At 39.3% G+C, this 16,830-nt stretch overlaps 1 pseudogene; it reads right to left on the bottom strand.

Annotated features, from left to right (window-relative positions):
- Positions 1-9,378: 9,378 nt before the first annotated feature.
- Positions 9,379-10,501, bottom strand: LOC118842083 (annotated as a pseudogene).
- Positions 10,502-16,830: the final 6,329 nt, after the last annotated feature.

The raw sequence follows: 16,830 nt of genomic DNA, 5'->3' as shown, positions 1-16,830 counted from the left end.
CTCGGTGTGCTCTGACACTGAGAGGACCCTTGGTGCCTGAGTTGCCCTTTCCTGGGGGATCATAATAAAATTCCTTTCTATTTTCTACCTTTAGATGCCTCTGATTTTAATTCATCAACCGTCCCACACAGTTGACCATCTTCTGTGGAAGAGAGAGGCAAAATTGGAGAAGAGAAGACTTTTGCTTTAGGTCTCTGTGGCAAGTAACACTTCCCTTTTGCTTTCCAAAACAAAAATGTTCCCCAAACCTAGGCAAGCCATCTATCTGCTGGAATAACAACTGGTTGCCAAAGGGTCTAGCCCAGGGGTGGGGAACCTGTGGCCCTCTAGGTCCTCAAGTGTGGCCCTTTGTGACTGAATCCAAATTTCACAGAACAAATCCCCTTAATAAAAGGATTTGTTCTATAAAATTTGGACTCAGTCAAAAGGCCACACCTGAGGTCCTAGAAGCCCATGTGTGGCCTCAAGGTCACAGGTTCCCCACCTCTGGTCTAGCTGTTGACCTGGATATTATGGAGAAGGCCAGGCACAGCTGCAACTTTTAGGTGGGATTGAAGTACTTTCAACTTTAGTGACCTATCACATTACTTCCCAAAGAAGCACTGTGAGGTTAGAAGCTGTGGAAGTCTGCAGAACTACAACTAGAGAAACAAATGAAACCAGAGTCTGAACAAGAAAAGGATTTTTTTTCCCTCAAATTCCTGGGGGGTTGAGGAGGAGGCTGTACATTAGGGAATGTGACTGGTGGTTAGTTGGTAAGTGTTTCACAATTGGATCTCCCTCCCTTCACTCAAATGTACACAAAATACATTTTTAAGTTAATTTCTTTGGAGGCCTTTGGGGCTAAGTGACATGCCCAGGGTCACGTAGCTAATAAGTTTTTGAGGCCAAATTTGAACTCAGGTACTCCAGATTCCAGGGCCAGTGCTCTACCTGCTTCACTACCTAGCTGCTCCATGCTTTTAAGTTTAATCTGCATTATTAACCTTTTCTCCATGATTGTCAAAATTAACCAAAAAAAGGGAGGGGGGCTGATTTGTAGCATTGCTCAGTTTCTGAGGTATAAATGTTCACACTAACAATTTCACAGTTGGCTCCAGCACACCTCTGCCTGACTATAAGTTCAAATCTGTGGAGCCCCATTGACAGTTGAGATCTTGGGCTCCATACCTTATTTATCTCCTGACTGAAATATCCTTTCCATAAATCAAGCAGTCATTGATCAATAAGTATATAGTAGTAAATGCCCACTATGTGCTGGGCACTACACTGAGGGTTGGGGATTCAAAGACAAAACTAAAAATGGTCCCTGCCCTCAAGGAGCTTCTATTTATTGGGAGAGACAACATGTAGCTGTCAATCGACTAGAACTCGTTACAGAATGTCCAAGCAATTCTTTAAGGAATTTCCATTGCACACCATCATGGTTCTCCCAGAACCAGCCTTCCCAGAACCTTCCAGGTGAGGAGTTTGCATCAGAGGAAGAGCGTACATGTGTCAGTCCCCTGTTACATAGTCAAAGCAATCCCCCCTAAATTTTTGGGGACTTGAGGGAAGTACTGGTAGTTAAGTGAATAAGGAGAAAGAGACTTCATGGAGGATGTGGCCTTCAAGGTGAGCTTTGATGAAAAGTAAGGATTCTAAGAGGCAGAGGTGAGGGAGGAATGCATTCTATGAATGGGGACATTTTCTAAAGGCATGGGGGCAGGAGAAGGGATGTTGTATGAATTATGATAGGAAACAGAGAGAGCAAATTTTCAGTTAGTGTCATCACCTGAAAAAAATTCAGAACTTTTCTCCTTTTGTTTTATGCTCCTTAGTCTAAAAAATTATCGATGTCTTATGTTTTTACACCTTCATTTGCAAATATACCCCCACCCCCACCCCAGCCATCCCTTGTTACAAAGATTAGAGAAGAAAGAGGGAAAAAAATGGAGTTTGGCCAAACTAACTGACACATCAATGGAGTCTGACATTGTAATGCTCCCCACCCATAGCAACTCATCCCTGAAAGCAAGAAAGGGAAGTGTATTTGCTAATATCTTCCTAGGAGCCAAGTTTGGTCTTTACACTTTATCAGCATTGCTTCCCTTTTTTATTTTCTATTTTGTTCCATTGTTGGAATCATCCCATCTATTTTTTCCTGATTCTGCTTACTTCATTCTACATCAGTTCATATGTCATTGTTTTCTTTAAAGTAGATTTTCATTGGTATCTTTTATTTTTACATAATCTAGACATATATCTAACATCTATATGTGCCCCTGTCTCCTAAGCCATCACTTATAACAAAGATTTTTATTTTTAAAGAAAAAATACACAAAGAGAAGAGAAAAAAAATCAGCAAAACTAGTCAACACCTCAAGGAATCTTATTTTATATGCCATGTCCCATATCCATGGACTCTCTACCTCTGTAAAGGAGTCGGGGCAGGAGAGGTCTTCTCATATCTTCTTTGGGGCCAAACTTGTTCTTTATTGTTTCGCAACATTCACGTGCATTTTTTGGTGTACTTTTCTCCATTTGCATTGATACAGTCATTGTATATATTGTTTTCCTAGCACACCTGTCTTAACTTTGAGTTAGTTTGTGTCTTTCCATGCTTCTTTATAGTCATGTTTATTATTTCCTATAGCTCAGTAATATTTCATTACATTTATGATACCAAAAAGATGGACAGATATTTTGTCTCTAGTCTTTTGCTACCATGAAAAGTGTTACTATCAATATTTTATGTGTAAAAGAACTTTCCTTCTGTCTTTGGCCTCCTTGGGATATATGTATAGTATAAAGCTTGCTGGGTCAAAGATTTTGAACATTTTAGTCTCTTTCATTTGCATAATTCCAAATTATTTTCCAGAGTGGTTGAATCAATGAATAGCTATAAGTATATTAACATAATTTTCTTTTAGCATTCCTTTCAACATTGCTTATTTCCATCTTTTATCCCTTTTGGTAATTTGATAGATGTGAGGTAAAACCTTAGAGTTATTTTGATTTGAGTTTTTCTTATTCAGTGATTTCGAGCAACTTTTCATATGAAAGTTCATAGTTTAAATTTCTTTTTCTTTTTTTAGAACTGTTTGCTCATATGTTTTGACTCCTTATCTATTGAGGAGTGGCTCTTGGTTTTATACGTTTGTGTGTTTCTTAATAGAAGGGCCTTTAAAGGAATTCTCGGGGAAGAACTCATCTTGCATAACCTGGGGAATCTATTCAGATGATCAGAAACTCTGTTGGTGAAGAGATTGCAAGTGAATTGTATTTGACCTTACTGTTTAAGGCAGTTAATTTACTTGGTATTTCTCAACCATTAAAAGAAATCTCTTATCAACGTATCCAGTCTTTGCTCTGGTATGTAGTTTTATTTCAACTCATATTTTTAAAGTTCTTTAGTTCAAGAAGGGAGGAAAAGGGGAAGTGAAATCTTTGGAGTTGCATTATTTCATGTAAGTACTTGAGAAAGCTTGCTATTTCAGTTTGATGCCAATTTTTTCACCCAAAGTTCCTCTTCTTTAGAAGAAGATGGGGAAGAAGGTTTTTTTTTTTTAAATGGTCATTAAAAAAAATCTTCAAGACAGTATAAACCAAGTCACCTGAGAGATTTTTAAGGTGGACTTATTTCTTGACTTATCTAAACTTTTTTTTTTTAAATTAATTTATTTTTAGTTTTAATTTACAACATTCGGTTCCTCAATTTTTTGAGTTTCAAATTTTTACCCCCTCCCTTTCCTTCCCCCTCCCCACCCAAGATGGCATGCAATACAATATAGGCTATACATATACTTTCACAATAAACATATTTTCATAATAGTCAAGTTGCAAAGAACAACTACAACCAGTGGAATGAACCTGAGAAAGAAGAAACAAAACAGAAACAAAAACAAAAACAAACAACAAAAAAAGAGAGCAAATAGTTTTGCTTCAATCTGCATCCAGACTCCATAATTCTTTCTCTGGATGTGAGTCGCTTTTCCCATCATGAGTCTTTTGGAGTCTTAGAACCTTGCATTGCTGAGAAGAGTCAAGTCTATCAAAGTTAGTCTTCAGGAATACTGTGTGTCTGTAGTTCTGTATAATGTTCTCCTGGTTCTGCCCCCCCTCACTCAGCATCAGATCATATAAATCTTTCCATGTTATTATAAAGTCTGTCTGCTCCTCATTTCTATTCCATTACATTCATATACCACAATTTGTTTAGCCATTCCTCAGTTGATAGGCATCCCCTTGATTTCCAATTCTTTGCCACCACAAAAAAAGCTACTATAAATATTTTTTGAACATACGGGTCTTTTCCCACTTGTATAATTTCTTTGGGATACAGCCCTAGAAGTGGTGTTGCTGGGTCAACTTAATGCACATTTTTATAGCCCTTTGGGCAAAGTTCCAAATTGCTCTCAAGAATGGTTGGATCAGTTCACAACTCCACCAACAATGCATTAGTGTTCCAATTTTCTCACATCCTCACTGGCATTTATTATTTTCCTATTTTGTCATGTTAGCCAATCTGACAGGTGAGATGTGGTACTGAAGAGTTGTTTTGATTTGCATTTCTCTAATCAATAGAGATTTAGAGCATTTTTTTGTATGACTGTAAATATCTTTAATTTTTTCCTCTGAAAACTGCTCATATCCTTTGACTATTTATCAATTGGGGAATGACACGTATTTTTTTTTTATTTCAAAGACATTTTATTCAAAATCCTCCTGCTTGGAAAAACAAGACATATGACATAGAATCTGCACATGCTCTAATAACTTATTTCACTGTACATTATGTATTCTATACACACAACCCAGCGTTTAAACAATAATCCAGCATTTAAATCGAGAATCGAGGCTTTGAGTGAGCTATGGGACACTGCAGTTAGTAGTGTCTATTGATTATTCAAAGCTCTGAACTATAGTGCATTATGTATTTAAATCAGTGTTCTGTCTAAAAATCAAGATTTTGATAGTATTATTAGCAGGGAGAAAAAGCTGCTAACTTTTAAAACAAAATGAATCTTTATGGATAAAATTTTCTTGGAAAGGAAAGTCTATGCAAACATTATCCTTTTGTTTTGATGAGGGTACAGTCTCTGGGAACCCCTTTGAATTTGGAATACAATCTCTGGGAACCCCCTTGAACCCAATGGGATACAGTCTCTGGGAACCGCCTTGATCTCTTCTAGAATCTTCCCTCTAGATCTGGCCTTTCATTATCTAGGTCCAAATCTCTACCTAGCCTAGTCCTCTATTGTCCAGCTGCTTCCCACCCTTGATCCTGCTCAAAATATCTATACCCTAGCTCTGTTACCCTAACTCTCTTGTTGTCTGTCATCTCCAGATAACTTTCAGCTATTTCCCACCCTGGAGTCTGACCTCATCCCAGTCCCATCAAGCTCCTCCTTAGACTCCTCCTCAAGACCCTCCCTAAACCCCTCCTCTAGTCACCCCAGAACACCCCTCAATTCCTCCCACAATTTTTCTGTATATAAGCTACATTTTGCCTCCATGAAGGCGTTCAGATTCAATCTAGCTCAGTAGATTGAATCTGGCCCGCTTGTGAAAACAGGCATCACAGAGGGTAGGATTTCTTAAGATAACCCATTGTGGTGAATCTTTAATAAACTTTGTCTTTTCCCTTGGCTGAGAAGGCTTGAGTTGAATTCATTTGGCAGGAACTGGCGTGTCGGTATTTTGGGATCTCGAGCACCCCTCGACCCCAAACCTCATCAGTTTCTCTACTACATATTAATTCTTTTCACTGTTTCTAGTACAATTTAAAATGGAAAGATTTTCTTGGGTGCACTAGCACAATGTTTATGCTAATAATATTCTTCTGAACATAGAAACATGTTAATCAGCTATTGTATAGCTGATATAGTCCTAGCAGTAGGGCCCAAAATATGAAGGAAATCAAACAATATACAAGTTCTGGATGACTTGTATTCTTACAAATTTGACTCAGTTCTCTGTATATTTCAGAAATGAGGCCTTTATTACAGACAATGGTTGTAAAGATTCTTTCCCAATTTTCTGCTCCCCTCCTAATCTTGCTTGTATTGGCTTTGTTTGTATAAAAACTTTTCAATTTAATGTAATCGAAATTATCCATTTTCCATTTCATAAAGCTCTCTATCTCTTGTTTGGTCATGAATTCTTCCCTTCTCCATAAGTCTGACAGGTAAACTATTCCTTGCTCTCCCAGAATGCTTAGAATATCAGCCTTTATATCTAAATTGTGAATCCATTTTAACTTTATTTTGGTATATGGTGTGAGATATTGGTCTATGACCAGTTTCTGCCATACTATTTTCTAGTTTTCCCAGCATTTTTTGTCAAATAGTGAGTTTCTATCCCAGAACTGGAGTCTTTGGGTTTATCAAACAGTAGATTACTATAGTCATTGGCTACTGTGTCTTGTGTACCTAACCTATTCCATTGATCCACCACTCTATTTCTTAGTCGATACCAAGTAGTTTTAATGACTGCTGTTTTATAATACACTTTAAGAGCTGGTATGGCTAGGCCACCTTCCCTAGCATTTCTTTTCATTAACCTTTTGTTCTTCTACGCGAATTTGGTTATTATTTTTTCTAGCTCTATAAAATAATTTTTTTTGGTAGTTTAATTGGTATGGCACTAAACAAGTAAGTTAATTTAGGTAGAATTGTCATTTTTATTATATTAGCTCATCCCAACCATGAGCAACTGATGTTTTCCAATTATTTAGATCTGACTTTATTTGTGTGAAAAGTGTTTTGTAATTGTGTTCATAGAGTTCCTGGGTTTGTTTTGGCAGGTAGACAACCAAATATTTTATAATGTCTACAGTAATTTTGAATAGAATTTCTCTTTCTATCTCTTGCTGTTGGGCTTCGTTTATCTAAACTTTTAATGTAGCTCAATAATATATATATATAATTTCATAGAATCACAGAATTCCAAAATTGGTAGAACCAGAGGTCATATCCCACAGCTGATAATAAAAGCCAGCGTTTTTATAAGTACTTACTATATGCTGGGCACTGGGCTAAATGCTTTATACATATTATCTTATTTGATCCTCACAAGAACCCTGTGAGGTAGGTGCCAGTGGTCAGCTATCTTTTGTTTGAAGACTGCCAGTGAGGGGGATCTTGTTACCTCTGGAAGCAGGCTTTTTTGCTTTGGGCTAACTGATTGTTAAGAAGTTTTTCACTTGGACATTAAACTCAAATATTTCTTGTTTTCAATTCCATTCATGGTACCTCATTTTTCCCTCTGAGACTGGGCTGTACAAGTTTAGTCCTCAGTTACTTGTCTTTCCTTCCAGTTCTCCTAACATGGAGGCACCTTTGGAGCATGCCCAGATTGCATAGTTGTAATAGTAATTAAAGTGGGACTTTTTGCTGTTCTTCTCTTAAGTGCCTTTAATGATTCTGGCCTTTGTTTGAATGGGGCAGATAAAGTGGGATCTTTCTGTCTTGGAGTATTTCTCAGCACTGAGACAATTGGGAGTCATTGATTTGTATATGATGTGATACTGGGGATGGGGAACTTTCACACACCCAGGGTGAGATCAGAGCCCTCAGGGCTCCAAATAGGATATAATTGAAGGGAGTTTGGTATTTGACTTTTGGGGCTCATTCATGGAAGGAGGATTGAGACTCTGGGCAAGCTGCAACTGCCCCCCAGCTTTGCAACCCAGATATTGTTGTTTCTCTGGTAACTATGAATTATGATTTGAATTAGACTAGGTCTGTCTGTTGATGTTTGTAATTTCTGTTTGTATTTGCCTTGAAATTCAGGGGGCTGATCTTCTCCCCCTGAACCATGAATGATATTTGTACATTTGATTAAACTGAGATTGTTTACCCCTTAAAGTTACTTTCCTTAGTAAAGCAGATCAAAGAACCTGTGTTGGCAGCTTTCTGTGTGCTGGTTGTTGGCGGGTCTTACACCCCTACAGAAGCTGCTAGCAGACTGTTGCTACAGTAATTTAGAGAATCATGCCCCCTATCATATATATGGAGGTAGCCTTCTTTGATTGACTATCAGAACCTTTAAAATTAGAGATATTGGGCTGTCTGTTTTTCTTTTCCCCCTCTGCCTTTCTTTCATTTACTCTTACCTGCTGTGTCCAGAGGGTGAAGATCTTAGTACACCCACAGTATGGGCACCATGAACTGAGCCAGTGAGAGAAGGGCTTTCTTCGCCTTGTGTGGGAGAGCAACTTCACCTAAAATTAAACTCAGGCTTCTCAAGTAGAAAGTAGAAATGAATTTTATTACAGTCCCATGGGAAAGGGTGCTCTCCAAACTGATAGACAGTGGGTAGAGAGAGGTGGCACCCAGAGGGCACAACCCAGCTTTATACCCTAGTGCAAACAACCTCCACCCTATCACTGACCTTTTTACTCTCATTGGTGGAGTTCAGGCTCACAATCTAAACATGGAAATCTACCCCAGGTACAAGGAACAGGGAAACACTAATATAGCCAATACCAACTCTTAAGAATACTTTTATCCTTATTTGGCAAGGCTTGTGCTGAGGGGGTCAGGCTGCTCTAAGTTTCGGATTCCTACAGGTCAGATAACTTGAAACTTAGGCCTAGCTGTCAATCAGAAGCCCTGAGCCATGCTGAAAAGTCCTTAATTTTATTTATCCCACTCAAATCAGAAGCCCTGAGCCATGCTGAAAAGTCCTTAATTTTATTTATCCCACTCAATTTACAGAAGGGCTGAGATTTAGATTTCATGGGAGGTCTTCACCATTCCACTCGCCCTGCTCCCTCTTCTTTTTTCCTGGCTCTGAGAAAAGGGCCTGGAGGTGTTCATTTTTGTTCTGTGTTGTTTGTCCTCAGTTTCAGATTTTGGAGATGATCATCATAGGACCCAGGAGTTTGAGCCATGGTGACCCCAGAGCTAGGATTGTAGTTACTATGGTGCAGTCAGCGAGCCCAGGATTTTTGCAGTTGTTCAATCATGACTCTTCATGACCCCTCATTTGGAGTTTTCTTGGCAGATATACTGGAATGGTTTGCCATTTCCTTCTCCAGGTCATTTTACAGATGAGGAAAGCGAGGCAAACAGGGTTAAGTGACTTGCCCAGGGTCACACAGCTAGTAAGTGACTGAGGCCAGATTTGAACTCAGGAAGAGGAATCTTCCTGACTCCAGGGCTGGCACTCTATCTACTGTGCCAACTGGCTGCCCAGCATAGATGTCCTGAAAACCCAGGATGATGGGGACTTGACTCTGGGAGGGGTTTTTGGATGTGAAACAGGCGCTGTATTCTATGAGAACTGAGCTAAACTATGAACCCAATCCCCTTCTTCCCAAGACTGAGGTGGTACAAAGAGGGGGGAATAAATTTGTATAGTTGGTTTTTATTTAGGAAAAAAAAGTTTTTATTAACGGAATCTGAAGGGTGAATGGGGTCTATCACTGTTAGAACCTCCTCCCAGTGGGAGCAGGTGGAGCTGAGGTGCTGAGCTGGGTTGGGGGGGGTGCCCCCTCGAGGAATTCAGCTGGGGGGGCTCCTGAATGCCACAGCACATGTTGGTCGGGACAGCGATGTCGATCTGCTTAGGCTTGGGCAGGGTGAGGTTGTTCATGACCTTGATAAAGTCCTCACAGCTGAGCATGAGGCGAGGGTTCAGGGTCCGCTCTTCCACAGTGGATATTGTATGCCCTTGGTAGTCATGAGCTGGGTAGATGAGGTAGTCCCCAGGAAGGGTGAAGATCTTCTCATGGACTGAGTGGTACAAGGTCTTAGCACAGCTTTGTTGGAAGTCTGTGCGTCCACATCCCCGGATAAGCAGGGCATCCCCGGTGAAGGCTGCACTGTGGTCACTCAGGACAAAAGTCAGACAGCCATCCGTGTGACCCGGGTTGGCCCGGGCCTCCAGGGCAGATAGCCCAAAGGGCAGGATGTCACCGTCCTCCAGGAACCGGTCAGCTTTGGCTCCACTGAGATGGGAGATGACAAACTCGCAACCAGGAATCAGGGACCTGAGGAGATCACTGCCTGTGACATGGTCTGCATGGCAGTGCGTGTTTACTGCACACAGGAGGCGCAGGCCGAGCTCCTGGACAAGTCGAGCACCCCGGAGGCGTTGTCCAGCACGGAATCGATCAGCAGAGCCTCCCCAGTGGCCCGGTCCCCCGTCAGGTAAGTGTAGGTACAACTCTTGGCTTCGAAGAGCTGGCGCTGCAGGAGCCCGCCGGCCCTCCCGCAAGCTGAAAGGCCGCAGCCTGCAGCGCGCAGCAACAGCACCCGCCCCGTCGCTCGGACTCAAATTTGTATATTTGTGATTATATCTTTTGAAGTAAATATTTTTTGCATAAAAGCTAACGGGGTACAGGTACTCCAAATGGGGTACCCTCTACATTTGAGGGAAAAACTTCTGTGGGGGCTAGAGGCTTTTGCAGAGAACTTTGACACAGCCAATCACCTTAAAGGTACTGGAGAACCCTGGGGAAGAAGTGAAAATGTAACCTACCTGGCCTTCTAGGCAGTGAGAGGCATGGCATCCTGTGTTACATCGTTTGAAAATCCAAGCTCGTTGATGAATTCTCTGTGCAATCACATTTGTCTCATTAGGGGACTCCAATTCTTCCAATTTATTGTAATTGTTTATTTCTGTCTTCTGAATTTCATTCTTGAAAGCTTTCCATCCTTCTTGTGATGACTTTTGTGACATTTAAGTCCAAAACATCTTCCTTGCCCTATCCCTAAACTCTTGGAGTCTGCTTTCCACAAATTTAAGATGCATTCTTGATTATATTCCACTTTTCTCTCCTTCCCTCCATCATGGATACCCAGCTGGAGTGATTGCATCCTCCCAAGCCCTCTACAATTTCCAAACCTGGAAATTTGGTGAAAACTAGGTCCCAAAGAAATCTTTTTTTTTTTATTAATTTTGCCATATTTTGAAGGATGAAGTGGTCATTAGAGGAAGTCCAGATATTATTAGCTTTTCTACTTTGAGAAGGAGAGGGAGAACTCCAGAGGATAAGGAGGGTAGTTAAAGTCCCTGCATTACTATTATATCATTGCTCCAGGGCAAGCTTTTAGACCTGAATCCTGAATTTATCTTCATCTACTTCTTATTTCTATCCAGGCAATATATTTTGATGACAATATATTTCTTTTGCTGCCTCTATCGATCTCCATCCAAAAGTCCTAATGAAGCCAGAGCTCTAGTCCTTGGATTTTTTCACATCATTTACCTTCTTTCTTAAAATTATTAACATGAACTTGAAAGCAATGATTTTTTTCCATATACAAAGGGCAGAAAAATAGGATTGCCTAAGAAATCGTGAATCGAACATGTATCATGTGTTTTATGTATAAATCAAATTTAACATGGTAGCACCAACAATGCCCTTTTGATCTATGTCTCCTTCTGAACTTCTTGCTCCCCTGAGTGTATTTTAAACTAGGAATTCTTAGCCTTTTTTGTGTCCTGGTCCCATTTGGAAATCTGGGGAAGCCTATGGACCTCTCAGAATAATGTTTTCAAATGCATAAAATGCATAGGATTGTTAAATAATTGTATCTAAGAACAGTTATTTCAAAGTATTTAAATATTCAAATTGAATACTTGAATTCAATATTTAAAAAATTCAATAAGTTCAATAAAATTCTATATTTAAAAATTGAAAATATTTTCAAAATATTAAAAAAAAATTCATAGGCCCCTGGCTAAAGAACTTTAGTTTTAAACCATGGAACATTACTCTATCCTCACCTTTTATCTAGTGTGTTTCTTATGATTAAGTTATACTCTTCTAGAACCAATCCTGATACACGTCTTATTAAATCTTCAACTCTTTTCCTATCCTTTATCTTATCCCACTAAATCTCAGTGATATCCATGAGATCACATTGGCCTCCTGACATTAGGATCATTTGTTTGTTCACCCTGCTTGTTACCCATATTTGATACCTGTGCATAGACATCTGGGGTCATGTGTTTTGTTGTCTGCCTCTTTCTTGGAATTTGTTTCTGGGATTATGGAACATTTCTACTTCTTCCAGCTTGTAGATATTCTCTATGCTATCTACTTTGGTGGATAGATAGATACAGGCAGTTTTCTCCCTTCCTTTTCTTTTTAATCATAAAGCTCCTTTAATTAGATTTAAAAGACTTCAGGCGAAGACACTTCTACTCCCACATAAGGAACTCATTAATCAATTTAGATTTTATTTTACTTTTGGTCTGGGTAAAAAAGTATGTCTTTTATTTTTACATCTTCCCCCTCTCCCTGGTAAATCTAACTGCTTCACTCCCCTCCTCCCACTTGCCCTCCCCTCCCAACCAATCCCTTACCCAGTGACAGGCAAAGACATTTTTATCAGCAGTAGTTAGGCGTATTACATGTCTGGCCAGGAGGCAGTCACTCCTATATTTTTAGCTGTGGCCCAGAGATAAAATTCTCAAACACCATATTTTTAAGTAGCTGTTCACTTCCCAAATCAGCCTTTTTTTGTGAAGCCCCTGCAATGATGGTTAAAACATAATCTCTGCTCCCAAGGTGTTGTCAGTTTTTTGTCCAAACTTCAAAATCTCTAACAATGCTTTTTTTTAAAATTATTCTGAACTTATACGCTAAAAATAATGTTCATACCCAGCACAGAATACAAAAGGGTTCTATATGAAACCCACTATTTATTTTTTAAAAATATATAGTAAATTTTACATGTTACAACTCTTCTGTTTCCTCCTGAACTGCCTTTGGTTATTTTCTATGGATTTTACAAAGTGTTATAGTGGTTTTTTTTTTCTTTTTCGCAGCACCATTGTTCCTCTCACCTATGACCCTTTCTTTCCTCCCTACCCACTACCCATCCATGTAAACTTAGAGAGAAACAACCATGACAATCTTGTAACAAATACACATACTTAGTCAAGCAAAATGAATCGATACGGTAGCCATGTCCCAAAATACAGCATATGTCTTTGCTTGTGTCCATCACCTTTCTGACAGGCTTTGTGTAGCAGGCCTCAGAATAGGTCCTAGACACATGGTTGGTCATTGAGTTGATCAGAGTTCTGAAACATTTCAGTTTTTCTGTACAATGTTACTGTCCTTGCATAAATTGTTTTGTTTCTGTTCATTACACTCTGCATGAGTTTATATAACCCAGGATTCTCTGAAATTGTCTCTTTCATTATTTTAGTAGCATGTCAATATTCTTATCCATCTATGTACCACAGTTTGTTCAGCCATCCCTCAATTTCTAGAAGGTAATAAAAGGTACTACCTTGAATTCTAGTTGTCTGATTTTCTTTCCTCCTCCCCCACCTTTAAAAAAAAATCTCACCATCGGGATCAGGAAGTTCACTTTACTAGTGACTATTCCCTCCTCGGGAACTATTCCCTATTATTATTATTTATGAAATTTTATTTTTGATTTATGGAATAAAACTAGCATTTTCTATAACATAGTGTAAATAACAAAGATGATTGCACATGAAACTGCAAATCTACTATGCATAACTTGGTATTCCTTTCAAATATATAACAAAATTATAATGTAAAATTTTTTTCCTCCTCCCCACCCTAGAGATGGCTACCATTAGACACAAATAGGTGTACACACACACATACGTATGTATATATTTATGTATGTAAAATTATTCTATACATACTTGTGTTTATCAATTCTTTCTCTGGATGCAGATAGCATCTTTCTTCACACGTCCTTTATAGTTAATTTAGATATTTATAGTAGTCAAAATAACTTATGCATTCAAAGTTGTTCTTTAACAATATTACTGTTGCTTTATACGCTGTCCTCCTGGCTCTGCTCATTTCACTCTTCATTATTTCATGCAAGTCTTTCCATGTTTTTCCAAGATCATTAAACTTATTTCCTGTAACATAATAGTATTCCATTACAGCCACGTACCACAATTTGTTCAACCGTTCGCCAATGGACAGGCATCCCTGCAATTACCAGTTCTCTGCCACCACAAGGGAAGCTGCTATAAACATTTTAGAATATATAGGTTCTTTTCCTTTTTTCCTAATTGTTCTCCCTTTTACTTTTTCTCTCCCTCTCTGTTCCCCTCCCCCACCCCTGCTTGTTTCCCTGTTGTTTGATGTTTCTACAATAAACCGCTCACACACCCATTTTCTTTTTTCTTTTTTTAAATATAAATTTACTTATTTTCAGTTTTTAATATTCACTTCCGTAAGATTCTAAATTGCAAATTTCTCCCCATCTCTCCCTTCCCCCCACCCCAGGACAGAGTGCATTTTGATTACCCCTTCCTCCAATCTGCCCTCCCTTATATTACCTCCCACCCCCTTCTCTTATCGCCTTCCCTTCTATTCTCCTGTAGGGCAAGACAGATTTCTATACCCCATTGCCTGTATGTCTTATTTCCCAGTTACATGTAAAAACAGTTTTTAACATTCATTTTTAAAGCCTTGAGTTCCACATTCTCTCCCTTCCTCCCTCCCCATCTACCCTCATTGAGAAAGCAAGCAATTCGATATAGGTTATACATGTCTCACACCCATTTTCAACCTTCCTTTTCCTGGTTCAGTTTAGAGTGAGGCTCATTTTATAACTACTTTCAATATCTTCTCCTTCATGTTTGTATATTCTTCTTCCCATGCAACCCAAATTATGAGAAAAAGAAAAGTCTTTCTTCCTCTTTCTACCCTAGTGTACTCTTCCTTGTACTCTCCTGTTTGGGTTGGTTGTTCAATTGTTTCAGTCATGTCTGACTCTTTGTGCCTCCATTTGAGGTTTTCTTGGCAAAGATACTGGAGTGGTTTACTGTTTCCTTCTCTAGCTCATTTATAGATGAGGACACTAAGGCAAACAGAGTTAAGTGACTTGCCCAGGGTCACACAGGCCAGATTTGAACTCAAGAAGATGAGTCTTCCTGACTCCAGGCCACTTAGCTGCCCTTCCATTACTTAGGTATAATTTTTTACCACTCTCTCTTCTAAGGTACTCATTCTCCTTACAATTCTTTCCTCAAGAATGTTTATTTCAATTTTTTTTAATCTTTTGCTTCATTTATTTTAATTATATAGTCATGGAGAAAATTAATTTTTTCCTTTGATTCTTGCTTGTAGTTGTCATGAAGTTAGATTTGCAGTAACTTTTGATCCTGGGTTATGTTTTCTTTGATTTACTCATCGCTCCAACTCTAGATTGTGAATTAAAGATTTTGCACCCTGAGCAGTCCTTTCTCGGGCACTTACTAGCTGTGTGACCTGAGCGAGTCACTGAACCTTTGCTTCCATTTCCTGGTCTTTAAAATTGGGATAATACTAGCACCTACCTCACAGAGCTTTGTTAGGAACCAATAAGAATATTTGAAAAGTGCTTTGCAAATCTTAAATCACTCTATAAATGCTAGCTATTATGTACCAGATGCCTCCAGGCCCTGATGAAGCATAGGGTCTAATGAATGGATTTGGTCTTAGTTTCATAGTGTAATGGGATTATGCCCAGATCACCTGCGATAGAGATACCCATGTTGGAGACACCTGGAACCTGCTTCTAGGAGAAGACATTTTTTCTTCCCCTGTTAGGGAACAGCCTCTTTCTGTTGACCTTGATTTTATGGTGGGCTGCATCTTTATAACTAAGAAAGTGGGATAGACTAAACTGGATGTGGGGGTAGGTTCATCTTCTTTATCACTATCTTTTTGGGCCCCTTGGCTTCAAGAAATGGGCTTGGTGTTGTGGTCTGTTTTATATGCATTTTTTTTAGTTCTAGGCCCAGGCCATGGAGTCACTGGACCCCTGAACTCAAGCCACAATCACTTAGAGTTAGGCCTAATTCCAGGCCTGAAGTTGTTGCCAGCTCATCAAGGAAACCCTGAGAAGCCAAGGTACTGGTACTGAAGTCTAGTGGACCTTTGGACTTGGAACTTGGTGGATCATGCTATGTGGGAACAGAGTTATGCTGTGAACCTGAACTCTCTCTCTTCCCCAGGCTGAGGGGGTGAGGAGAGATTATGTCTTCAGGTGCTGAGGGGATGTTTGTATGTTTTTTCTTGCTATCCTTTTGAAGTAAATATTCTATCAAAAAAGCTAATCTGACTGGTGAGTAGCTAAATGGAACCAGGGTCCTGAAGACTCCCTAAAACTGAAGGAATACAATTTATGGAGAATTGAGCCAATATCAGAGACTAAGCTTCCCTCCCAGCCACTTAAATGCACCAGGGAGGAGTGGGATATAACATATCTAGCCTTTGGGCAGTGGGAGCCAGGATAGTCACTATTACAAATGGAATATCTCAGAATGTTTCTGCAGAGACATCTGTTTCACATTGTTATTGTGGCCAGGAAGACCAAGCAGTAATGAATACTCTTAGTCACTCATTCTCTGACTAATGCTGGCTTGCTGTTGGTGGTGGGGTCAGACTAATATCCGGTACCCATTCTCCAAGTCAGCTTTTTGATAGATGTTCTGAATTGTTACTTGGAGAAGTACAGTCTTGCATAACATATCCTTAGACTAATTTTGGTAACTCCTCATTCATTTCCAAAACCACATAGTCCCCAGTGAGTATTTTGTCATGCCCTTATGCTAACCTCCAAGCTCTATTATAATTTAAACCCTGATTAGTTATGAAATGACACAAATTGAAGTTAGTAGAACCAAGAGAACAATTCATGCAAAGATAGCAACATTTGAAAGAAAAATGACTTTGAAAGACTTCTTCAATACAATGACCAACCATGTTTCCAAAGGACTTACGAAGCATGTTACTCACCCCTGATGGAGAGGTGTCGGACATGAGATGCAGAAAGAATATCATATGGATTTGTTTTGATTGAATATGTTTATTTGTCACAATGGATTATTTATCTTTCTCCCAGT

The sequence above is a fragment of the Trichosurus vulpecula genome, chromosome 3 (assembly GCF_011100635.1).
Source record: "Trichosurus vulpecula isolate mTriVul1 chromosome 3, mTriVul1.pri, whole genome shotgun sequence".
Lineage (NCBI taxonomy): Eukaryota > Metazoa > Chordata > Mammalia > Diprotodontia > Phalangeridae > Trichosurus > Trichosurus vulpecula.
Note: the sequence above shows the minus strand (reverse complement) of the source record. Positions and strands in the feature narration are given on the sequence as shown.